A 26,446-nucleotide genomic window follows, 5' to 3' on the forward strand; every position below is an offset into this window, starting at 1 on the left:
CACAAATTTGAAAGAATGCTTTCTACAGTGAAGCTGGTGCACACACACAAATTCACTGCCTCACCTATTAAAGACTACTCAAAACCTTCAAAAAAAATACTGGAAGTTCATAAAATAAGTGACGTAACACCGTTGGATGATTTGTTAAAGTTGTCAAAAGATGATTAAAGGCCTCCAAAGATGTCATTTGTACAGTAGTATTTTGGTAACAAGAAGCAAATAACCAAGTTTCAAGATGATAAAAGAAATCCAAATTGTAATATTCTAATGAATGACTTAAGAAAGCAAGGCATAGAAACTGGAGTTACAAATCGACAGTGGTCCAATGGAGAAAAATCAACATTTTTTTAGTAAATAATAGGAACTGGGAAATAATTATCAATTAGAGGGACTAGTCCATGACTTTTTACTATCTCAATTAGATTGATCAGTCATTAGCATTCCTACAGTAAACTCTGATTCAAGACCAAGAATGGTATGCACTAACCAGGTATTTGCCGTTGGAAGCTAATAAGCTTGTTCCATTGTTGAATATCAAATGAGACAAACATACCTTTAATTTATCACTGTGGAATTAATCATTATCAGCATTTTAGGGAACCATGGATAAATAGTATCACATTAACAATGTATACAATTTAAAAAGTTTTTGTAAAATTCTGAGTAACTTTTTTTGTTAGAGATATTGGAACTTCACTATATAAAGTGCTTTTTCCAAGTGTAAATTTGATTTTTTAAAAATGAATTGTTAAATACTTTAAAAACAACTTATTCTTAGTTGAAGTTAAATAATCTTGATAGCAAAGCCTATAAAATATATTTTGACATTACATTTTATTTATTTCTCATTAACTTCTCTTTATATCAAACAATATAAAGGCAGAATTCATCTTAGAAACAACTTGCATTTCAAAAGTTCATTTGTAATCCATTTCTTTGGAATTCAGAATATATTTTACATAAAAATAATCTTGGGGGGCCGGGCAGTAGAGCACTTGCCTAGCATGTGCAAAGACGTGGGTTCAATCCCCAACATGGAAAAAGACCCAAAATCTTGTAAGTGATAAATTCCAAGATCACCCCACAAAAGACTTCTTAATTTATCATTTTATCCCAGAGAGTTTAAGTAAAAATGGTAAAAATAATCATATAATTCCAATAATTAAAAAGAGAAAACTGAGTAAGAAAAGACTTTAAAAAAAATCTTCACTTTTAGTACTTGAGGAGAGAAGCTGGTTGGGTTAGAAGCATTTAGGGGAAGGTTTTGGGAGCCTTTGAGAATTTCCCGGGGGAGGAGGTCGCGGGAGTAGGAGGAGGTGGGGCGGAGCTATCGCTACTTCCTTTCTTCCTGTTTCTGGCTGCGGAGGTGGGAGAGTGGCTGCAGCTCAGTCATGAGTCACTTTTGTTTTTTCCCTCTGTTCTGTTCTAATTGTCACCCATTCTCCCCCTGACTTCCCTTCTTTGGAGTCAGGACAAAGCAGAACAGTTTCCCAAGTCCCTTGCCGGGTCACAAACTCTTCGTAAGTAACCATAAAAACAACAGGGAGGAGAACACAGAGTTAATGGTACAAGGGATGATGGCAGTTTTTCCGAGACAGCAACAGAGAGAAGTGTGAGTGAGCCTTGGGATAGGGCAGACAGGAGTGAATTTGGACAAACGAAATAAAATGATCATCAGTCTCAATTTATTTTATCTCCATCTTAAGATGGGGACAACAGTACTTTATTACAATTTGAGTATTTTCAGGATTAAATAATACATAGTATTTTGAGCATTGCAGCATTCAATAAAAATTCCCTTCCTTTTCCCGCCTTTCCCCCTTAGGCTGCTCTTAATGTAAGTATAACTTCTTAAAAGATATTCTCAGAAGTGTCTCAGAAGTGTCCAATTTTTTTTCTAAATTAAATGTTACATGTATCTATAGTATTCAGACTTTAGCCCACAGTATTAGTTAAACTGTTCTGGATGTTTCGGCAGGTGCTTCTGAGCTTCATCCTTTAAGAAAGTATTGCAGTAACTTAAAATTACATTTGGCTGAAGATTCTTCATTAAAGCAACTTCATAACTGGGAGCAGGGGATTCTGAGAAGGTGGCAACCTAACTTCGGCACCTTTCTCTTCTACCTTCAGCTTGAATCTAACTTCTCTTCCGTAGCTGCTGGGGCTATCAAGCAATGGGGTCAAAATCAGACTTGGATTCTCTTCTACAATGACATCTGAACAGATCCTCAAAGGCCAGTCTGAGTCACAGGCAGTGATGCAGATGGTATTGTACATTGCTTGGCTGGCCAGTTTGGATCTGTGGATCACCCCAATGGAAGGTTGCCTTGGATTCTGTGTAAGTGTTCTGGAGGCCAAAAAGAAACCACTAAACCCATGAAAAGCTGTCAGGGATCCATGAGTTTTCTCCCAGATGCCTCACTAGGGGACTGTGGTCTGCTTATTTCTGTTAAATAAGCAGAGGCCATTAGCCTGAGGTTGTTTCCATGCTTTGAGTAATGGCAGCCTAACTAATGGCAGTAACTAATGGCAGCCTAACTCAGTATATAAATAAACTGGAACCCAATTTAGGAATATGACAAATAGCTGAGTTTCAGCCAATCACAGGAGAGGGTTTCAGCAACACAGGCAGCCAATGCATCACCCCATACCCAATAAGGCAAATGCCTCATCACACCAAGCCCAAATAGATGGCTAGATGTAACTACTCATGTGATTTCTCTACTTTGCTTCTATATTCAGCCTATAAAAGCTCACTGCTCACACTGCTGGGCAGAGTTCTCTGAACGTCTGATTCTAAAGTGCTGCCTGATTCATCAATCATTCTTTCTCAAACTGTGCTAAATCTATAATGTCTAAAGTTTTTCCTTTAACATTTCTATAGCCCCAGCCCACAGTAGGCAAGACGACTATCTTCTACCATGCACAGGTCTATGGTCACTAAGGTACTGCAACAGTCTCATGAAAGTGGGAGCATAACTTTCCTAATATTTAAGAAAATGATAGGAACTCATCTGATTTACCATAAGATTAATAATTATGCATAGTAAGTAAGGAAAAATGAATAAAGATCACTTATTCCCTACCTCTCTAGTTTTCCTGTGTAGAGCCTTCCTTATAATAGCCCCAATGATTTCCTACCTCACCCATTACTTCTCCTCATTGAGGAGTGTAAAACCTGATTAGAGGTGGTAGCAGTCTGCCCGAGTTTCTTGATTGGATAAGACTCATCCATTAAAAGAATATAAGAGTTGGGAATTGATTCTTTTCTCTTTTTGCTCTAATTCAAAAGGAGTAGCAATCCTTGGTAAACATGTGCATTCTGGAGACTCACATGTACGTCGGATGAGCCATCTCGCGATTGGTGATTGAGAAGCAGAACAGTCCTACTTGAGTCCATTTTTCTCTCAAACCTAAGCCATGCTGTCAAACAGCTTAAACTCTGTTATGATTGCCATCAACCTACCTGCTACATCTATCTCTCAGTTGCCTTCAAATTTGAGCAGGGAAGACAGGCATTATTTTCTTAAGTCTCCTCAGACTCTCTGTTAGGGTTCTTCAGAAGAACAGAACTGATAGAATATATGTAGTTATAAGGGTGGATTTGTTGGATTCACTTACATGATCAGAGGCTGAGTAGTCCCCCAATAGCCCTCTGCAGGCTGGAGAGCCAGGGAAACCCACTAGCAGCTTAGTCCAAGAAGCTGGGAGCCTCAGCACAAATGGGCCAATAAGGCAGCCCCAGTCAGAATGATGGTCTGGAAAGCCCTTTGAAGAGATATTGGAGCAAATCTGCCACTGAGCAAATCTGTATTCAAAGGCTAAAGAATCTAACTTTGATGTCCATGGATGATAGCAGCAGGAAAAAAAATGCACCCACTCAAGAAAGTTCAACCTCGGTTGCATAATTGAGCTTTCTTCTTCCACATTTTCATTCTGTCTGGACCTCCAACCTACTGGACAATGCCACCTGCATATAGGGCCAGTTTTCCCCACTCAGTTTGCTGACCCACATGCCAGTCTTCTCTGCAAATACCCTCACAGATACACACTGACAAATGCTTTACTACTTTTCTAGGTATTCCTCAAATTTAGTCAAGCTGACAACCAAAATTAGTCATAACAAATCCCAATATATTTCGTTCAATTTACTTTCTCTGATTCTACACATAGCATTTAAGATTTAAAAAATAAATCAATGCTGCCAGGACTGGGAAAGACTCATAGGGCAGATTTATATTTTAGAACCTTTGGATTCTTTGCACCTGGCACAGGTACAGGCCCAGAATGAATGTGTATAGGGTGGCAGGGGAAACTGCTACAGCAACTCAAACTGTTTGCAAGTCATCAATCTTGCCTTGCGTTCTGAGCCACACTCTCATGGAACTCGGATTCTAGTGCCCTGGCCCATCATCACCCATTTCCATGCCTGCTCCAGCTTGGTTCAGTCTAAATCCCTACTTGTTCCTGCATGAATAATGGACATTTAGTATGTGTTATCTACTCACAAAGAACGCTTTCTATGAGAACATCACATAGTTCAATGTGATATGACATTTTACCGTCTTTGTCAAATTATATGCACAGCTGAAAATTTTTCTTCCAGTTAAAATAAGTAATTGGTCCTTGGCATAAGAAAATCAAATCTGAGCAGGAAGACGCGCCAGCCGCCCAGCCACACCGGAGCAGGAAGACGCCAGCCGCCCAGCCACACGGGAGGAGGAAGACGCCAGGCACAGAGGTCCGGCCCCGCCCCTAGTGCTAATCTGGAGGAAGCCCATCAACCCTTAAAATCCATCAAAGGGGGTGTGGATACCAGCATGGTTCCACGGCTGATCCAGGTACCTGGTTTCCAACTCCCCCACCCTTAGCCACGATAACTCAAAATATTTCCCACAAGTTTTGGGGGTTGTAGCTATCAAGGCAAAACAACAACTGTACAGGCACCTGGTTTCTACCTCAGAGACTAGAGTAGGGAAGATACAGGTGGAAGCTCATTTACTTTCTCACTGGCTATACCCACCACCCTGAATACAGAGGCTCAAGCTAGGAATAGACAACGCCACCTATTGGAAGCAAGGAAAACAGTGTTCTGAGAGTCTTTTTTTCCTCTCTCTTTCTCTTTTCTTCTCTGTCTTCCACAACTTCAGCATATGTGAAACCAAGAACTGTGCATGAACAACTGAATTACCAAAGTAATATAATATAGAGGAACTGCATATACCCCACCTCCCCCCCATTTTTTTTCTTTATTTCTATCTTACTTCCCTTTCCCTTCTATTATTTCTCTTTTCTTCATTGTTATTTTTTTTCCTTTTTTTTTAATTCGTATTCTCTCTATCCCACTTTCAATCTCCTAACTTTTGCTATCTATACATAGGGTAACTATCTAAATAGGAGGTTGAGTCTACACATTCTTCCATAAATTACCAGTCTAATGGTTAGAGTTCTCCAAAGGTTCTAAGTTAGTTTAACCTCATACCCTCACTCCTTTCCCTCTAAGTATAACATCCTTCGTCTGAAATTAAGTTTTCTATATGCCAACAGATATGGTACGCCTTTTATGAAACTAACAAATATATTCTTAAGTAATAATTAAAACCAATATCTATAGTCTTAGAATCTAACTATAAATGTATTAATAATGAAAACTTGTGCTTAGATAATGTACTGTTGATATTGGGATCTGTTAACATTGTATTTCTCCGCAAAAGAGGGATTTTGGAGCTATACAAAAACAATACAAATATATAAGGGGAAAAACATTTGCACAACAGTTTCACAAAGCTAGAAAGAATCATGAGCAGTATGAAAAGACAAGGAAAGAAAGGACCACAAACAATACAGGTCAATTTAACATTAGATGAGGTAATATCTGCAGCTGATGGAATGTCAGACAAAGAGTTCAGGATATACATGCTTCAGATGATCTGGAGTCTCAAGGAAGACATTATTCATCAAATTCAGACAATGAAAAATCACTTTGACAATGAATTACATAAACAAATCCAAGAAGCAAAAGATCAACTCTATAGGGAAATAGAGGATATAAAAAACAAACAAACAGAAATCCTGGAAATGCAGAAAACAATAAACCAAATTAAAAACTCAAATGAGAGTATTACCAGCAGAGTAGAACACTTGGAAGATAGAACTTCAGACAACGAAGACAAAGTTTTTCAACTTGAAAAGACCATAGACAGCTCAGCGAGAATGTTAAGAAATCATGAGCAGAACATCCAAGAATTATGGGATAACATCAAGAAACCAAACCTAAGAGTTATTGGGATACAAGAGGGTACAGAGGTCCAAACCAAGGGAATGAGTAATCTATTCAATGAACTAATACTAGGAAACCTCCCAGACTTAAAGAATGAAAAAGAAATCCAAATACTAGAAGCCTACAGGACACCGAATGTAAAAAATCATAAGAGATCCATACCAAGACACATAATAATGAAGATGCCCAACATACAGAATAAGGAGAGAATCTTAAAAGCCACAAGAGAGAGGAAGCAGATTACATTTAGGGGTAAACCAATCAGGATAACTGCTGATCTTTCAACACAGACTCTGAAAGCTAGAAGATCCTGGAACAACATATTTCAAACGCTGAAAGAAAAAGGGTTCCAACCAAGAATCATGTATCCAGTGAAATTAAGCTTCAGGATTAAAGATGAAATAAATATCTTCCAAGATAAACAAAAATTAAAAGAATTTGCAGCTAGAAAACCAACTCTTCAAAACATCCTTGGCAAAACATTACAGGAAGAGGAAACGAAAAATAACAATGAAAACCAACAGCGGGAGGTAGTACAGTAAAGGAAAATCTAAGCATAGAGGAAAAACAAATCATGTTAAGTATCGTACAAAACCAAATATGGCTGGAAATACAAACCATATCTCAATAGTAACCCTAAATGTTAATGGCTTAAATGCACCAATCAAAAGACATAGGCTAGTAGAATGGATTAAAAAAAAGATCCAACAATATGCTGCCTACAGGAGACTCATCTGATAGGAAAAGACATACACAGACTGAAGGTGAAAGGTTGGGAAAAATCATATCACTCATACGGACCCCAGAAGCAAGCAGGGGTGTCCATACTTGTATCAAATAAAATAGACTTCAAGCCAAAGTTAATCAAAAGGGATAAACAAGGACATTACATACTGCTCAAGGGAACCATACACCAACAAGACTTGACGATCATTAATGTATATGCCCCAAACAATGGTGCAGCTACGTTCATCAAACAAACTCTTCTCAAGTTCAAGAGTCTAATAGACCACAACACAATAATCATGGGAGATTTTAACACACCTCTTTCACCAATGGACAGATCTTCCAAACAAAAGTTGAATAAAGAAACCATAGAGCTCAATAATACAATTAATAACTTAGACTTAATTGATATATACAGAATATACCACCCAACATCAAGTGGATACACTTTCTTCTCAGCAGCACATGGATCCTTCTCAAAAATAAACCATATATTATGTCACAGGGCAAATCTTAGCAATTACAAAGGAGTTGAGATACTACCATGCATTTTATCTGATCATAATGGAATGGAATTGGAAATCAATAATAAAATGAGAAAGGAAAAACCCTACATCACATGGAGATTAAACAATATGCTACTGAATGAACAAAGGGTTACAGAAGACATCAAAGAGGAAATTAAAAAATTCTTAGAGGTAAACGAAAACTCAGACACAACATATCGAAATCTTTGGGACACCATGAAAGCAGTACTAAGAGGAAAATTCATTTCCTGGAGTTCATTCCTTAAAAGAAGTAAAAGCCAACAAATAAATGACCTCATACTACACCTCAAAGCCTTAGAAAAAGAAGAACAAATCAGCAGCAAATACAGTAGAAGGCAAGAAATAATTAAAATTAGAGCTGAAATCAATGAAATTGAAACAAAAGAAACAATCGAAAAAATTGACAAAACTAAAAGTTGGTTCTTTGAAAAAATAAATAAGATTGATAGACCACTAGCCACACTAACAAAGAGAAGAAGAGAGAGAACCCAAATTACTAGCTTATGGGATGAAAAAGGCAACATCACAACAGACAATTCAGAAATACAGAAGATAATTAGAAATTATTTTGAAACCCTATACTCTAATAAAATAGAAGATAGTGAAGGCATCAATAAATTCCTTGAGACATATGAACTACCCAGATTGAGTCAGGAAGATATAAACAACCTAAACAGACCAATATCAAGTGAGGAAATAGAAGAAGCCGTCAAAAGACTACCAACCAAGAAAAGCCCAGGACCGGATGTATATACAGCGGAGTTTTACAAGAACTTTAAAGAAGAACTAATACCAACACTCCACAATCTATTTCAGGAGATAGAAAAAAAGGGAGAACTTCCAAATTCACTTATATTAGCACCAAAAAAGGGGGGCTAGTGTGTTTTGCTCCATGGTAGTATTCATCCTTAGGTTGCATGAGGCCCTGGGTTAAATTTCCATCATGCCTCTCCCCACCAAGAAAGAATGAAAAAGATAGGAATAAACTTAGGCAAGAAGGCAAAAGACTTAGCACTGAAAACTACAAATGTCACTGAGAAAACTGGAAGAAGACATAAATAAATGGAGAGACATCTAACATTCATGGATTGGAAGACTTAATGTTGTTACGATGTCCATACTACCTAAAACAATCCACAGATTCAGTGCCATTCTTATGAAAATCTCACTGACATTTTTATTTTTTATTTTTTTTAGAAATGGAAAGGACAATCATAAAATTCATATGGAGCTACAAAGGATCCTGAAAAACCCAAAAGAGTCATGAGAGAGAAGAGCAAAGCTGGAGAGGCCCCATGCATCTTGATTTCAAAGCACATTACAAACTTATGATAATCAAAACAGTGTGATACTGGCATAAAGACAGAGACCAAGAGAACACAATAGAGACAACAGAAATAAATCCATGTGTATGATCAAATGGTCTTTGATAAGGGTCCAAAACTTGGATAGTTTCTTCAACAGATGATGCTAGGAAAACTGGATATATATGTGGAAAAAAATGAAACTAAACCCTTATCTTAGACCATGCACAAAAATCAACTCAAAATGGATTAGTTAAGTCCCCAAACCATAAAAATCCTAAAAAGAAAACATAAAGAAAAATCCCCATGAGTGCTCTTTTTTGTTGTTGTTGTTTTTAAATATTTATTTTTATTTATTTATTTTTATGTGGTGCTGAGGATCGAACCCAGGTCTCATGCATGAGAGGCAAGTGCTCTACCACTGAGCCACAACCCAGCCTCTCCCACGAGTGCTCTTGATAAAAATTTCTTGGTTCTGATGCCAAAAACAGGTTTAAAAACAAAAATAGATTTTAAAGAAAGGCTTTTACGTAGCAAAGAAGACAAGTAGCTCAGTGAAAGGCAAACTATGGAAAGGGAGAAAATTTTTACAAGCTAAATAAATTTGATAAGGGGTTAATATCCAAAAGATATTTGGGACTCTCATAATTTAATAGCAAAATAATAACAATAACACCAACAACCCAATTTAAAATATGGACAAAAGGATTGAATAGACATTTCTCCAAAGAAGACATACAAATGGTCCACAGGTATATGCAAACATACTCAACATCACCAATCATCAGGGAAATATAAGCTGAAACCACAATAAAAAAATGTAATCTCACATTTGTTAGGATAACTACTATCAATGAAGCAGAAAATAGCAATTGTTGACAAGAATATGAAAAATTGGGGACTGGGGTTGTGGCTCAGTGGTAGTACACTTGCCTAGCACATGTGAGGCCCTGGTTTTGATCCTCAGCACCACATACATAAATAAATAAATAAAATCAAGGTATTGTGTTCATCGACAACTAAAATATACATTTTTTAAAAGAATATAGAAAATTGGAACCGTTGTGCTCTATCATTGGTGAGGATTAAAATGGTGCAGCTACTGTAGAAAAGTATAGCATTTCCTCAAAGAACTAAAATTAGAACCAACATATCATCCAGAAATCCCAAAAGAATTGAACATAGGCTCTTTTTTATAGTAAAATAGAAGTACATATTTATTTCATTTATTATGAAGTATAATTTTCTAATTTTAGAAGCAATGAAAGAAATCTCAATACAATCTCAAAATAGCTAGAAGAAAGGATTTTTTTATTAGTTGTGCATGACAATACAATGATCTTGACATATCATACATTTGAATCAAATGGGGTATAATTTCTCATCTTTCTGAGTGTACAGGTTGCAAAATCATATTGGTTACACAGACATGTATATACATAGAGCAATACTAGTATCTATTTTATTCTGCTGCCCTTCCTATCCCCCATTCCCCTCCCCTCCCCTCCCATCACTTCTCTCTACCCAACCTAATGTGACATATTTCTTTTTTTTCTTTTTTTTCCCCTCACATAGGCTCTTAATGAGATATATGCACTCCAATATTCCCTGGCATCATTATTTACAACAGTCAAGAGGAGTAATCAGTTACTGACTATATGTCAGTGAATGGCAAAAAAATGTGGTATGTGCTTACTATAAATGGAATGGAATATTATCTGGCCTTAAAAAAGAAGGAAATCTTGTCCTAAGCTACAACATAGATGAATCCTGAGAACATTATAGTAAATGGAATAAGTCAGTCACAGAAGGACAAATATTGTATGATTCTACTTACATGAGATATCTAAAGTAATCAAACTCAGAAGAGCATAAAGTAGAATGGTGGTTGACAATTGGACTTTAAGTGCAGCATAAATACTGTGAATAGCCTAAATACATTCTAATAGCAACCATCTGGGATAACAGTTACCTGTGCATTGTGGTCTGAATGTGAATGGGGGGAAAGCAAAAGGGAGAAAAAGAACATGTTAGTGACTCAAGTTGTTATGCCTCGTAAGGGCATGTAGAAATAGTGTCTAGGATTAGTGACAATGCTTACTGAGTATTATTTATCTTATTGAGGCCCAGAAATGGTTAGCCAGAGGTGGGAGATAGAGTTTGTAGGAATGGGAGTTTAATCAATAAGTCAAGTATTAAGCAGGGGCAAACCTACAGAAATGAGAGGATGTGTTTGAGAAACTAAAGAATGTCAAGGATAAGCAGAGAAGGGGGAGCCAAAATGAGAGTGTAGTGAAATAAATCAGGAGATAGATTTTATCCTAATCAGATCTGCATTTTTGCAGAATCACTCACTGTCAGTGTGGCTGCTATATAAAGGAAAATTTGGAGGGAAAACAGTCATCTAGACTGGAGGCTAGTTGGAATGCCATTGTGGTAGTCTCGATGAAGGGTGATGGTGAGGTCACTGCATTCAGACTTGAGAGATATTTAGGAGCTTATATAGATAGGTGAGAAGAGAGAGGCCCTGAAAATGACTACTAGGTTTCTAAGGTAAGCAGATTGGCAGATGGAGGTAATTATTATTAAAACAGATATTAAGTTATTGTCTCTCAGTTACAAACCTCATCTTATATATCCTGTTTTGTGAAGCTGCTGTTTGCCTTTTTGAAAATCATATGCCTGCTTGGCTGGCTGGATCTATGTTACATTCTGTCATAGGTGACAGTAGAAAGAGGCTGCAAAGCTGGAGGAGAAAGAAGGAAAGGCTCTTATCTGCTTCCTGACAGCTATGATTCTTCACTTAAGCTGAGCAAAGTCCTTCCTATAGCTGTAGCTGAATGCAGTTTGCAGCCGTTTTTTTTTCTTTTGCATTTTCCAAACAGCCTCATCACACTCTTCCCCCACCTGAACAACAGGACCAGTCATATGATGCTCTCTTCAAAGGTCTGTCACCCAGACCTTAACTCAAAGACTCCAGTATCAGTTGAATTGCATGACTTCCTCTGAGGTCTGAGTTTTAGATATTGGGCTTCCTCCTTTAAGTTTCTAAGATTTAAAAATTCCAGACTCTTCCTTTTGCTCTCTCTTCTCTTCTGGCAGTTGCTCCCTCTATGATGTATTAGGGTTTTCTATTTTGGAGAGTTTCTTTTCAACCTTTCATTTACCTAGTTAACACCTGTTAACTTCTCTGTTAAACTCTCTGCAATGCAAAAACCTGTGTGGATTTTGTATCTCAACTGGACCCTGATTCATATACATATTTGTCCAGGGAAACATACCTTAGAAATCGGACTTAGAATTACTTTGTTTTTGTCCTTGAACTTGAGTGTCATGCTGAGCTCCCTGCTAAAGGGAAATGAATGCTGGTAATCCATGTTATGTAGAAGTATCATGATTAATTAAATTATCACCTGCAATTGACTGTGTTGAAGTGCCCACTGAATTAAATGCCTCAGGAACATGTGCCTACTGCATCTGGCCATTAGCAATTATAATTACTATGGGACTGTGAAGTGGGATAGAATTTTGAGTGCAATAAAATATATACAGAAAGAAAGTAACAAGTTCAGGCCCTTACACTGTCTGTAAAATCTCATCAGAGAACCAGAGAGACTTTATGGTAGCCCTAAAGAATCTCCCTCTTCTTATAGCCACAGGGTTAGAATTGTAAAGAAATGAACAATACTTTAATTGTCTAGTTTACAGAATTCATAACATCAGCTGATTGACAACTTTGCCAGATCTCTCTTGTAGAAGTTAGGAAAATTGGAAGAAAAAGGATCTTAAAACTTGGAGTAGGAGCACATGTGTTTAGACTTTGAAAGAGTTGAGAATTTTGAATTCTCAAGTTACTTTGAGCTTCTGACAGTGCAGCAACTTATCTTCCTGTGTCTGAGAAAATTAACCTTCTTTTACTTCAAAACTGTATCCACTATACCCATAACTAGAATCAGATGTCAGCATATACCAGGGAATAAGTACAAAGTCTAATCCAGGGAAAGTAGTTCATGAGACAAAAAATTATATAATTTTCCTAATTTACATCAGTGTAAACTTGGGGAATATGTATAGGAATTTAAGGAAGATGAAATATGTCACTGAATTGGGTCAAATATATTGACAAGACTGTACTTATCAGAGGTTTGAAATTTAATGTGTTAGTTCTTCCAGATGGAAATATTCTAACAATTTAATTTTTGGTTGACTGAGATTTGGGCCACAGTGGCCTGTGTTTAATGAGGCTCAGATAAGAGAATTTCCTATTTTAATGTAGAGGAAGAAATCTCAAGATTTAAAGAGACAGGATGTTGGAATATATCTGTCATGAGTCATCTCCATATGCATTCTTCAACCACATCCTTAAAAGAATCCAGAGGATCCTCCCATTTCTACCATATCAAGAAGCATGTTTCTGTATGGAACATGTAAATCATTTAGAAGTTCTATTGTAGCTGTCAATTGTGATGGGAAATTTCAACATTGAGATGGGCTCTCAAATTTAATAAAGAAGTCCTGGTGCAAGTAGCAGTACTTTAACCATTAAAGGTACTGTAGGGCATATTTACCATAAAAGGAAAGCAGTAACATAGTGTTTTGGCCCACAGAACTCTTGGCAGTAGTAAATCAATTATAATTTCTCTTAGAATGAAAAAGACAGGCAGCCTACTAAAATGGTGCTTAATCTACATAATAGGAAAAAAAAAACAGGCCTGATAGCAAAAATACCTGACCTGAATCTCTGAAATTGAGAGTCATGGTCTTTTCCTCAATTTTCAGAACTCAGCCTACTTACAGAACAGAATCCCATGGATTTAAGGGGAGTTCAACTATCTGTGAGGATAATAGCCACAAATGTATACTGTATATCTTCCTCCAAGCCCTTCCCAAAGGAATTTGTAGTCATTTACCAGAGTAACTGTGTATAGTACTGAGGAAAAGGAAATGGCTTATTGGGGATTTTCAAACACTGGCCAACTGATACTATTTACTGGACAACTAGAGTCCTGGGGTCTAATTGGGGGTTTACTTGGATATCTTAGTCTGTTCTGGCCGTTATAACAAAATACTATTAACTGGGTAGCTTATAAACAACAAAAACTTATTTCTTACAGCTCTGGAGTAATGAGTTCAAAATCAACACACAGGAGATGTGGTGTCTGGTTAATAGTTGGTGCCTTCTGGCTGTATCATCAGATGATAGAAGGGGTGAGGATGTCTCTCTGACCTCTTTTATAATGGCACTAATCTCATTCATGGGGGTCTTGCTCCCATGATCTAATCACTTGCAAAGGATGCTCTTAGAAGTACCTCCTAATATTATCACTTTGGAGACTGGATTTCAACATAGGAATTTTGGAGTGGGAGACATAAACATTCAGACTATAGAAATGGGTTAGATGGGTTAGGTGATAATTAGAATCTTAGATTAATTTGAAATGATGTGTTCAGCGGGTCCATGTGATTATTTCTCCATGCCCCCTTCCTGCACTTTCTTCTTCTTCTTCTTCTTCTTCTTCTTCTTCTTCTTCTTTTTTTTTGACAGGATCTGGCCACATTTTCCAGGCTGGGCTTGAGTTTGTGATCCTTCTGCCTCAGCCCCCCAAGTAGCTGGGATTACAAGTGTGTGCCACCACACCCAGCTCCCATTTTTAAATGTATAATTAGAAGAGAGATATGTTGATAAATTTGACGTAATAGGTACACTTGACAAGTGACAAAATCCTGACATCGACTCTTTCACTCATGAAATAAAGATCATGATCATAGAAAGAGGAAGCCTCTGAAACTTCTTCCTTACCAGGAAAGTAAACAGAAAGAATTATCATGTGTATAGAGCAACTGTGGATTAATGCCATCATGAAAGCATTGAAAGATGCATGAGTGGTAATGGCTTTCACATTCCCATTTAAGTAACCTTGTCTGTCCAATGCTGAAGGCAAACCTGAGCAAATAGTTGAGCACGATTCTAAACTTAACCAGAAGGTAACTCCAATTGTAGTTGAGGTTTCAAATGTACTATAGGTTGAGGATCCCTAATCTGGAAAAAAATCTGAAATATGAAACACTGCTGGTCCCACACATTTTTGATAAGTGACTATCAACTTGTATTTTTACTGGGGCAAATCAAAATTACATTTCCTGATACTTAGTCATAGAAATACTCACACACTTTAACATGGAAAATGCTTTCTCTATATATTGATTTGTATGACCAACTAAAAGCAGTTTACCTCTTATATATGAGGGCCAGCAGGATATTATCATAGTCTTATTTAAGATTATACCAAGTCTCCTCTCTCTACCATAATACAGGTCATAGAGATCTTGATCATATTAATGTTCCCATATAAATGGGAATCAACTGATTTAACACTTGGATTAAATTTTGTTTAGATCTGATAAAAGGGAAGTATTTTGGTTGGCTAAGCTAGCCAGGATTTCAGCTGATATTATCTGAGCATAATACAGATCAATAGAGGAGAAGCAGGGTGCTGGGTTTAAAGGGATAATGATGAGCTTAGTTTTAGACATGTTGAAGATATTCAGGAGACAGGTGGATTTATTAATTTGGAGTTCAAAAGAACACAAATGACGTGGATCTGGGAAGCACTGGCAAAACAACAAATCATAATTGAAACCATGGAATGAAATACAATAGAATGAAAATACTCGAGTTTGAGGAATGTGAAACTTAAAAGATCTGGTCAAAAAGGAGGGGACACTAAAGCAGAATGAAAAGGAGCAGCCCAAGAACCAGGAGGTCTTCCTGGCAGCAGAGTGGCCCAGAAGTTAAGGGAAGGGTTTGTAGTGTCATAGAGGAGTCAAGCAAGAGACCAAGAGTGACCACTGGGTTTTTAGCTCCACAATAGTCCTGGTTGACTTAGAGGTGAGCAGCTTCAGTGCAGTGGGAAGGGCAAAACTAGTTTGGTGGGGATTGAAGACTTATTGTGAAGTAGTTATAGGAAACTGAAGCCCAGTGATGTTTAATAGCTTGCCCTGGCACATAGGTAGACAGTGAGGTCAGTTTACCAAGACTGGAGATAGAAAAAGCAGCTGACTGGGAAGAGATTTGTTTAAAGGTCAGATATAAACATACTGAGTTTGACGTATCTTCATATTGCCAATGCCTAACTTAGTATCTGGTATATTTGTGAATGAGTCATTACAGACCATGTCTTCCATAGACTGCTATTCTTTTATCCTAGTTATTTTTCTTCATAGTGTTGAAAACCACTAACCACAATCAAAGGAAGTATCGACATTGCCAAAACATTAAAAAGCAGCTCTTTCCACCTGCCCCAAATGATGCAGGATTGTTTAGGAAAAGAGTACAGATCATGTGCTGAATAGACCTCAGGCCAAATCCGTACCCAGTCACTTAGAGCTGAGAGATCTAGTATATGCTTCTCAGTCCTTATTTTCATGTTTATACATTTTTTATCATGCCTACTTCCTAGAGGGGTAAATATAAGGATGGCCTTAGGCCTGAGCCTAAGCAACTCCATTTTAAAACTTCAGTTTGAAACCTGCAGTCTCACCAGGCACACCTATGGAGCCTTCCAATATGGCCCTCAGGCACAAATAATTCACTTCTTCCCCTCCCCCCCATAAACTCAGAGTGAAGTCTCTGGCTTGTTGCCCTATCCCTGATAAGAGCGAGAAGCAAGAAAAATCAGTGTGGGGACCACCAGACTAGATGCTTTAACCTCAGGATGAATGTTGTCAATGAAAAATCTGGTAGCAGCTTATAGGGATTGAAGGGATGGTCAGAAGCCCCCAAATTTAGTATAAATGATGGAGCAAATGAACAGACATTCAGCTAACACTAATGCACATAAGGCTGAGAGTCTGATGAGGGTCTAGACTGATATTCCAACTCTTCTCATCTTCCTGATCTTCTGCATTGTTCTCACTGCTCTCAAACTCTACAGCAGCCTCTTGACTCTGGTGAGTAAAAGACTTCTCCCTATGCCTGCTTCCTCAGCCAGCTGTCAGCTTCACCCCAGGAGAAGCCTGCCTTGGTTCCTTATCTGATCACCACGGTCTGAGTGAGTGCATCTGCTGGACTTAGAGCCTAAGATTTGAGACTTTTGATCTGACACTTGAGCTTAGCATGCAGAGGGAATGTCTGTCATGAGCCTGTCATGACTAAGTGTTTGCAGTGCTTAAAATTAATCTAGAATTGTTTGCTGTGAACTGACTATGTTTATTGTGGTGCCTAGCATTAAGAATTGCCATTTTCTTGATTAAGAATCTATGGAGTGAGATCGTATTGAGTGATTTGAGTGAATAAAGCATTGAAAAGGGAAGAAGCATGTGGATATTTTTTATTTCTCCCCAGAACTTCATAAGTCACAACTTTGCCCATTGTGACAGTAAGGACAAAATGTGAAAATGAATTATAAGAGTCATACATCGCCAGGCCAACCATAAGTGATCAACAGGTTCATTTCTCCCAGCCCAACTAGAGAAGTATGAGGCAGTGCAGAGAAGCTTCACACTTTTCCCACGTTCTTTGGGTCTCAGAATTTTAACAGCATAATTTAAATAGAGAACCTATATGACCTTTGCTTTCTGACTATAAAGTCACCAGTAGTACAGCACAGCAGGTCATTGATCTAGGCTGGCAGCGAAATATAAAGCTGGTGAATGAAAGTGAACCTTAAATGGCCTATGAGAATGCCAGGACAAGAGCAAGTGGCCCAATCTGTTGAAGCCACAGTCAATGATGACTCATCACAAATGCCATACCAGGCACCAAGACAGGCACGAAATACAAGGACATTTCAAACTCCATGTTTATAACTAAAAGGAAGAGGGGCAGAGAAAAAGAAATAATATGAGTTATGTTTAAAAAAACAGTGTAGAGAATCAATTTTCCCTGATGAAGAAACATGATGGATTTTTATTTTTTAAAAAAATACATGATTGAATTACAAAGATTTTCTGCAAGTAATTCTATCTAGCTAGATCTAAAATTGATCAATCCATAAAGTTGGCCTTTCCAAATAGAGAAGATTTAGCTCAGTGAGAACATCTAAGGCAGTTTCTAAATAATGTGTGGATCTCCATTTATAGTTACTCAGGTTAGTAAACAGGTCTGAGTGCTTAAAATACCAAAAATTACCCAATAGTGTAAGTACCTATAATGTGCAAAAGGGACAAAATCCTGTTAGAATATGGCAACCCATCTTATCTTCCTGGGCACCTACCAAGAATGTTTTACTCTGTTAGATGACACAGTATTTTACAGAGGGCTCACTGCAACCCAGTCATTATTGGCGTTGAGAAAATCAAATGTAGTTCTTTGCCTGTGGTAGGTCTTAACAAATATTTGTCAATAAATAATGTAGTCACATGAGAAAAACAATAGGTGTTACCTGGATCAGTGCTCTTAGGAGATTTTTTTATTTTGTATAATCGCAATTGATTTATTGCACAAATTTGTTATGTGATTTTTTATCTCCATAGGGTAGAACTTGAAGAACTATTATCTGGCCTCTTTCATATTTTTTCCCCACTGTTGTTGCCATATGACTTTAAAAACAAGTTTTATTTTTATGTAGTGTTACTGGTACTATAGAATTAGTACAACTTCTTTGGAGATTGATTTCTTGATTTTATTAATTTTTTAAAAAGGTAGACTTTGATTAAGCAATTCTACATCTAGAAACTTCTACTGCACAAAGTTGAATGGACAAGGATGGTTTATAAACTGAGAAATTGGCAATAACTTAAATATCCACAAGAAAGGTTATATAAATTATGATCATCTAGGTAATGGGATACTTTGAAGTTTTTAGAAGAGAATAATGTAGAGAGTCATGTTTGCCTGTTCCTCAAGGAATCATAAGTGACAAGAGAAAGGTATGCATGATAGCAATGATGATAATAATAACAGTAATCATTGTTATTATAATAAACACTTGTAAAGTATTTTAGTGTGTTTTAGACACTTTACATTTATTAACTCATTTAATTCTCACCATAATCCTAACAGTGGATATTATTGTTATCATCACTTTATGGAGGAGGAAACTGAAGCACAGTGATGTCTAATAACTTTCCCAAGGTCACAAAACTAGTATCAGAAGCAAAGCCTGGCTTGAGAATCAGTGTTCTGCCTTAGTTCTACATTAACAAATGTACAAGAATATGTGTGTAAACATATATACATATATGTAGACATATTTACTCTTATTATGAGCAGTTACTTATCCTTTTTACAAAATATATAGATTCAAAATATAACATTCTAGTCATTTTTCTGCTGCTGCTAGAATTCAAGGAAGAGATTTGGTCTTTTTCCTTATTCCTAGTTATAAAGCTACCATCCATTGATTCATCCAACTAAAACATCTGAACCATGGTAGGTGCCCTGGCCAGCTGCTGTTCTCAAGCAGTTCTCTGTCTAGTGGAAGAGAATGACACATAAACATGCAATCCAAAGCCTCTATGTTACATTCTGAACATCTGTTCCAGAATTTATACAGTCAAGCCTTAACTGCCTATGTGATAGTCTTAAGAAACTTTTAGGAGGGGATTGAGTCATGAGGGCTTTGCCCTCAATGTGATGATGCATTAGAAGAGTCTTCACACAACATTTAACTTAATTTTTGACCTTGACCTCCCTGCCATCTGAGGGCATGGTGTTCTTCAGCTGCTGAGGATGCACCATCTCAGAAGAAGAGGTCAGCTCTCACCAGACACACCCAACCTGCCAGTGTCTTGGACTTGCTTCTAGAATTGTGAGAAACAGTTTTGTTCTTTATAAATTACCCTGTTGCAGGCCTTTTGTTATAGCAGCATGGACAGAGTGAGGCAATATATAAATGGGGTATACAAAGATGGAACAGGAGGGGCATGAAGGAGAGATAACAATTCTGATAAAGATGTGCTGCAGTCTGGCTGGGCAAAATCATGAGCCACTCAAGCAGGAACAAACTTTATTTCAGAACTCCTGCAAGCCATCGAGATGATGATGGTTATGTTAAGCTGTGTATTCAATTGTATATTAGACCCCTGCTGTCCACCTCCACCTGCTACTTTTGAGTTCTGTTGGGGATTCCTGGGAAGTGCCGGAGGAGGGATTTCCAGTTGGTGTGTGGTGTGTCCCAGGAGAAGGCCGCATGTGTGGCATTTGCAGGAGTTCTGAAATAAAGTTTGTGGAATCGGACAAGATGAGACAAGTGGCCGCCCGAGGCTATAAAATCAGTGATTTGGCCTCATAACCGGCAGGATTTTTTTTTCCCCACAAGATTTTAATTTGAATAAAGGACAGACAGTTGGTGTGGATTTGTATCAAAAGACATTTTAAGATTGTCGGTGCAAAAGTTGAATTCACAGAGCTATGTTTGGGTTTTCTGACTTTTTTCTTTTCTTTCTTTCTTTGCCCTTTTTATAGATTTCCCTCATCGCTATGTGTTGGACTTGGCCAGGTTAGTTGGAATCTTCAGCGTTACATGGTTTTATGTTGTCAGAACTTCTCTGTGTGTCTTTATATGTAGAACAGTGCATTGGTGTTCTCTGTTTACAGATGGTGGCCACAGTGGCAGTTCTCTGGGTGGGAAAGGCATTCAGAGTAGTCAAGTTTCCTGAATTTGACAGAAATGTACCTCGAAAGGTAAAAGATTAAAAAAAAGTAGTACTTTGTTTTATGTGAAGGAGTCACTGTATTTTTTTTATCAGAGCCTTGCATATTTAAAAATTGTAGCTCTAACAAAATCCACATCTAGATAGAGCACATGTTATGAAGTTAAAGAATAAATGCAGTAATGTGTGTTAGAGAAGTTCACAGTCTCTGTAAAATTAAGGAAGGAAAAAACCCCAGGAATCTTTTTTGTTTTAATTAATGCTCACTTGTTGGGAGAGCAACAGTTCTGCAGTTTCTATATCCGTCTAATCTAGCCAGTGTATCCTGCATTCATTATTCTTGGGTTTATTTTTATGTTCTTCTGTCTGCCTCTGCTTGACTCCACATCAAGATAAAATGCCTGCCTTTTTCTGCTGATATTAGAGCCATGTGCTAATACATTATCATATTTTAAAGCAAATAGTGTTTCTATCCTACATTGGTCGATCATATTCATATTTCTTTTCTTCCCTGTCTTCCTCCCTCGCTTTCTGCTAGTTTAGTGTTGTGTCTCAGAGAATAGTTAATATTGTTTGGGTGTTTCCTTGGGCTCAGAATTGTTTATGAGAACTAATCTTAAGTTTCAAGTGGAAATAATTTGATCATAAAAGCAAAACTGTTTCTGTTTGAAAGGACCTTGTTTTAGCTATCTTTATTATTGAGTTTTGTTATCCCTTTTTAAATTTTCTAGACGTTTCCACTACCTCTACTATATTTTGGGAACCAAATCACGGGACTGTTCAGCACAAAGAAACTGAAGTATGGATAATTTTATTTTACTAGTGAGGTTAATATAATGTGTTCTTAAAGTTGTACATAAATGTCAAATATTTAATGCATTGTTACTGATTCTAGAAAAAAACGGAAGGACTAGAAAGTTTTTGTTACTAAATAATGAAGGTTGCACTAAAGGCTTTAGTGTAAGCCCATTTCTTTTGAAGAGAAAGAATAGTTGCTTTATCCTGTTTCATTTTGATGTTAGAGGCATTTAAAATGTTATAAAATGCTATGATAGGGGATTTTCATTATTTTCCCAGATATGCAGTAGTGAGAGATAAAAGGCTTCGGGGATTTCTATTCATTAATATAGTTAATTAGTACTATATTTTAGGCACATTCCACACAGCAAAAAAGGATGGAAATGAGAACTTTCAGTTTTTCTTCTCACATGAAATAGTTAAAATGAGATGGAACCCTGATAACAAATATGATTAATATCTTACCCACTGCCATGTAATTATAGAGGCAGCATCTTTACTTTTAGAAAGAAGCAGTAGCTCTCTCTGACTACATTGACTGTTATCCTCTAACCTTCCAGTTCCTGGCTTCTCCCCTTTGTGGTTTGTGATGTTCCAAAGACACCCATAGGAAAATAGTTTGACAGAAACCCATGGCTCCACTACTTCTACATGAGCTGAAGCTCTGGCATTTTGGATAATCATGAATAGTGAGATGTCTTGAGAATCAGTGGCATATCATTTTTCATTTCCTTTTTTTAAAGCAAGTAACCTGACAGGATGGCCAGGGGTATCTCTGGGGAGAGTTCCAAGTGAGACAGATTTATTATCATGGGTGGGGCATTCTTTTCCATCTCATTACCCACTTGGAAAGAAATGAAGGTCTGCTGTGAAATGCTGCTTATAGTTTGCTTTTTTTTTCATCCATTGCCTGCCATCCATCCATCCATCCATTCATCCCCTACCTTTGTTTGCCAGCTAAATATAAGGCACTTTATAGTGAGATAAGACATATTCAGAAATAACTATATGTTTATTAGTGCAAGCAAAATGCTCTAGGAATTTAATGGAGGACTTTCACAAAAGGACAAGCAAGGAATGCTTTATGGGGTAAGATTTTCCTAGGTGTTTTGGGGTGGTCTAGTGAAGAAAGGTGATATAGGCCCTTTTACATTAAAGACTAACATCTGTATGTCAGGATGTTTGCATACTTAGCAAAGTAAAATTTAAAAATATATGTATTATTTATGATGTATGATTTTTACCATTGTATAGTTAATGTTTCTCACTTTTAGTAGTTTTTTTAAAAGCAACTTTTTTAGCTTTTTAAATTAAATCCTTACTTGTCTCTTTTTAAAGAGACAAGTAAGGATTTAATTTAATAAGAAGTTAATCAGCATGGAATTTCCATAGGAAAGGAAATGATTAGCATTATTTTAAATTACCAATTTGAAAAATCTTGGTTTAAAAAATAAATTGAACTTTATTTTACCTAATTATCTTTGTTTTTGCAGCTTACTAATGTTTACAGTTTTAAGAAGGTTCTCCATCCTGTTTACAATGTTTGCTGAAGGAGTTTTACTCAAGTGAGCAAAATTTCTAATACATCTTTTCTTTAAACAACTTAAAGCACCTTGAATAGGTGCCCAGCATATGTGAGATATTCAAATTATTTGTCTTGGTTCTACTTCAGCTTTTGAAAAGTTTAAATTCTTTCCTTGCCATCAAATTGATAGTTTGTGGGAGCAGTAGTTGGGAAGGTTAAACGAGTTGGAAACCTATCTGAACTTGAGTTTTAATTTTCTACAGTTTCTGTGTCTGCTGCTGCCACTGAGTGAAGCTGGGTCAGAATCACAGTTCTAGGTTTTAAATAGCATTTATATCTTTCACTGAAAATGTGTGTTTCCTACTTAAAAAAATCCTGACTTACAAAAATGCCAACTCAATAACAAATGGTAAGAATAAGAAAAATGACTGCAATTATTTACATAGCAAATTGAGTTTTTGCTTCATCAATGAGATTCTTTTAAATATCCAGTTCCTTGGAAATATTTAAAATACAATTGTTTGTGTTTTTTTGCCTGTTATGAAATGTGTCTGTACAAATAATAAAGTCACATATATGTATTTTTTAATTATCTTATTTTGTAGGAAGACTTTTTCTTGGGGTATTCAGATGACTGTATTTGCAATGATTATTGGAGCCTTTGTAGCTGCCAGGTAAGATGAGGGCCTACAGATAGCACATGAAAAATTGTCAATACATTTTGATAATAAATGATCAGTTACCAATCAGAATAATTTTTTTGTAGCCTAAGTAAAAGTCGTGTCTTCTTCAGAAGTTAAATCTTTGGCTGTGTTAAGGTCAAGGCTGGCAAAATTAAAATTTTTGGGATTCTTAAATTCATGTAATTTAGGATTTGTTACTCTCCTTTACTTACTGAGCACATACTGTGTGCCACAAAATATTTTCAGCATTGAGCACATTATTTATGTATTCTTCATAGTGCTGAATGGTATGGGTATAATTTTCCTACTTTATAGTTAAAGGAAATTTAAAGTTCTATACTTTCTCAAGGTTGCACTGCTAATAAATGCTGGAATTTGAATGCGTGCCTGAATTCAGAGTCTATGCAATTTCATAAACCATGTGGCATTCTTTTACTTTGCAAATTTTTAAAGAAAATGGTGTCTGCTCTTTTGTGAGGTGAGGCAAATGACAATGAATACCTTGACTTATGGAATAATGAATAATATCATTGCTTTATTTGGCCTCACTTAAGATACATTACAGATGTCATTACTTAGTCTTATTAGATTACTGGAACATTTCCCCTTTTTATAAAAGTTCTAGTTTTAAAGTGTATGAGGAAAATACAAAGCAATGATAAAAGGAGATGACTATGCTAATTGTTCTGATTTGATCATTATACATTGTGTATGTATAGAATTATCACACTATACACCCAAAATATACATGATTATTTTGATGCAGTTTAAAAATAAATAAAGAAAAAAAATTACATGGGGAAAATGTATACCCAAAGACAGAAAATGAAAATGATCACTAGAAGCCTGATACATTTTACTCAGCCCTGGTCATGCATAGATGGATTTACTGATGTCACAGATTCTACCTGACATACATTTACATCTGGGTATTCCAATGGATGGCTCATTTACTTTCATCATATCCTTGTGGTGTAACTGGGGGGAAGTATAATTTAAATTCTATTTTATCTTAGATCTCCAAGTGAAATTTCATTCTAAAAAAGAGAGGGTGGCAAAATTTGTTACCAGAATTTGGTTTTATAGCCAAATGTTGTATTTGTCTCCTTGGAGAAAAATTCTACACCAGGTATCTGCCTTTCTTTTAAAAGGTGTCCTGTTAACCTCTGAACATTTTGAAGCACTTTCTTGAAGCCAGTGAGATCCAAAATTGTACAACAGGTTTATTCAGGACTCACTTTGGCCTGCAGAAAGCTTTGAGGAGTGTTTCTAACTAGCCCTGCTTAATTAGAACCTTTGGCTTGTGAAAAAGATGGAGAAGAAGAGAACCTGAAGTTAGAGTGTTGCCATATGCTTGGATTAGGGGGTGTGCATTAGGCTAATCCTGTCTGAAACTGCAGCAGTATGCAGCTCCTCAGGTTTTGGTTCCATTTAGAGGTTCAGCTACAAGCATTGAAGTGTCTCTGCAAAGTCATAGAATGTGAGGACACCATTTTGGCTGAGGTGTTAAAGTACACTGAAGGCTTACTTTGCTCAGATTATTCATTTATTCCATTAAATTTACTGATTTCTTATCTTGTGCTTACTACCCTATTAAGTAGCAGAGATTTTCAATTTCCCCAGTCTCACTAGTTTTACCTCATTGAGTAAGTATTTGAGTTCCTACTATGTGCCCTCTCACAGCTTACTGTGATCCATACTTCAGAAATTCTGCCCAACTGCCTGTGGAAGTTAGTCCCATCTTTTTCGTGAACTTTTTGAAAAATGATATGTTAAGAACTTTTGATTTCCTTATTTGTGAAATTGATGCCTTCTGCCTGATTTGGTCTGACTTTGAATTCAGAACAGTTTACTATTAACTGGCATGATTGTTTATTCCTTATGATGTGTTTAAGCATTAGTGTTTTTGTTTCTAAAATAATCCCTATTGAGTATGGAATTGCCAACTGTGACCAGGACTCAAGAAACACTAGTAGCTGATATAATAACCTAATGTTCATTTAGCTGGAAAAGAAATGTTCTTGCAAATATTGTAGTTCAGACCTATTAAAAATTAAATGAATGTTCTTTAAATCTAACTTATTCTTAAACTTTTGCTTATGTTTTGCAGCTCTGACTTGGCATTTGATCTGGAAGGATATGTTTTTATTCTGATAAACGATATACTGACAGCAGCAAATGGTGCATACATAAAACAAAAATTAGATTCAAAAGTAGGTAGCTATCTAAAACTTCTTTATTAGATATTTACTGATGTTGGGAATGGTAATAGCAATTCATCAGGGTAAAAAGTATGGAATAAAGAAAAGTACTTAGAAGAGATGGGAGAGACATGGAGGTTCTCTGAGGGTAAATGCCTATATTCTGGTGTTCACATAAGAAAGTTCTTTAATTAGCAATTAGGTTTTACTGATGGCTTTTGGGAAGGGATTATGGGAATATTGACTTAGAGTGGGGTAGGAAGGTTACAAAGTTCATAGAGAAAAATGTCATAAATGCTCATGGCTCTGTTCTGAAGATACTTAGTGAGGGATCTGGAACAAGAGAAATATCCTGAAGCCTTTGGGCAATCTTGAAGGGAAGTGAGTGTTGGAAGGCGCTTGCAGAACAGGATGACCTTTGTGTACTTGCCCGACAAATGGTAGGAATCTTGAGGAAGCATTAGTTTCGCTCCCTCAAGGGTACTGCCGAGTTTCCTGGCTTGGATCTCATACGTGACCTTTGTACATCCAGCTCTTTGCCTTCTATTGGTGGCGTGGACATGAAGGCATTTCAGAATATTTTTGGTTTGTTTGCTATATACTTTGAGTATGCAGACATTAAATTTATTTTCAGATCAAGCCAGACCATCAGAAAGCTGAGTATTTGACCCACAATTCTTTTGATACTTTGTGAGGTTGTATTACAGTAAAAAACAGGTATATAGAACTCAGCTTGCTGCATCATAGGGTTGTTTTTGAAGGAGTTGTTCTTGATTTCATAATGTA

The 26,446-nt window shown here is 36.7% G+C and overlaps 1 pseudogene; it reads left to right on the forward strand.

Annotated features, from left to right (window-relative positions):
• The first annotated feature begins 11,303 nt into the window (after positions 1-11,303).
• LOC143388448 (nucleotide sugar transporter SLC35D1-like) overlaps positions 11,304-26,446 on the forward strand; it is a 61,440-nt pseudogene continuing 46,297 nt past the window's right edge.

This window comes from Callospermophilus lateralis, unplaced genomic scaffold, assembly GCF_048772815.1.
Source record: "Callospermophilus lateralis isolate mCalLat2 unplaced genomic scaffold, mCalLat2.hap1 Scaffold_130, whole genome shotgun sequence".
Taxonomy (NCBI): Eukaryota; Metazoa; Chordata; class Mammalia; order Rodentia; family Sciuridae; genus Callospermophilus; species Callospermophilus lateralis.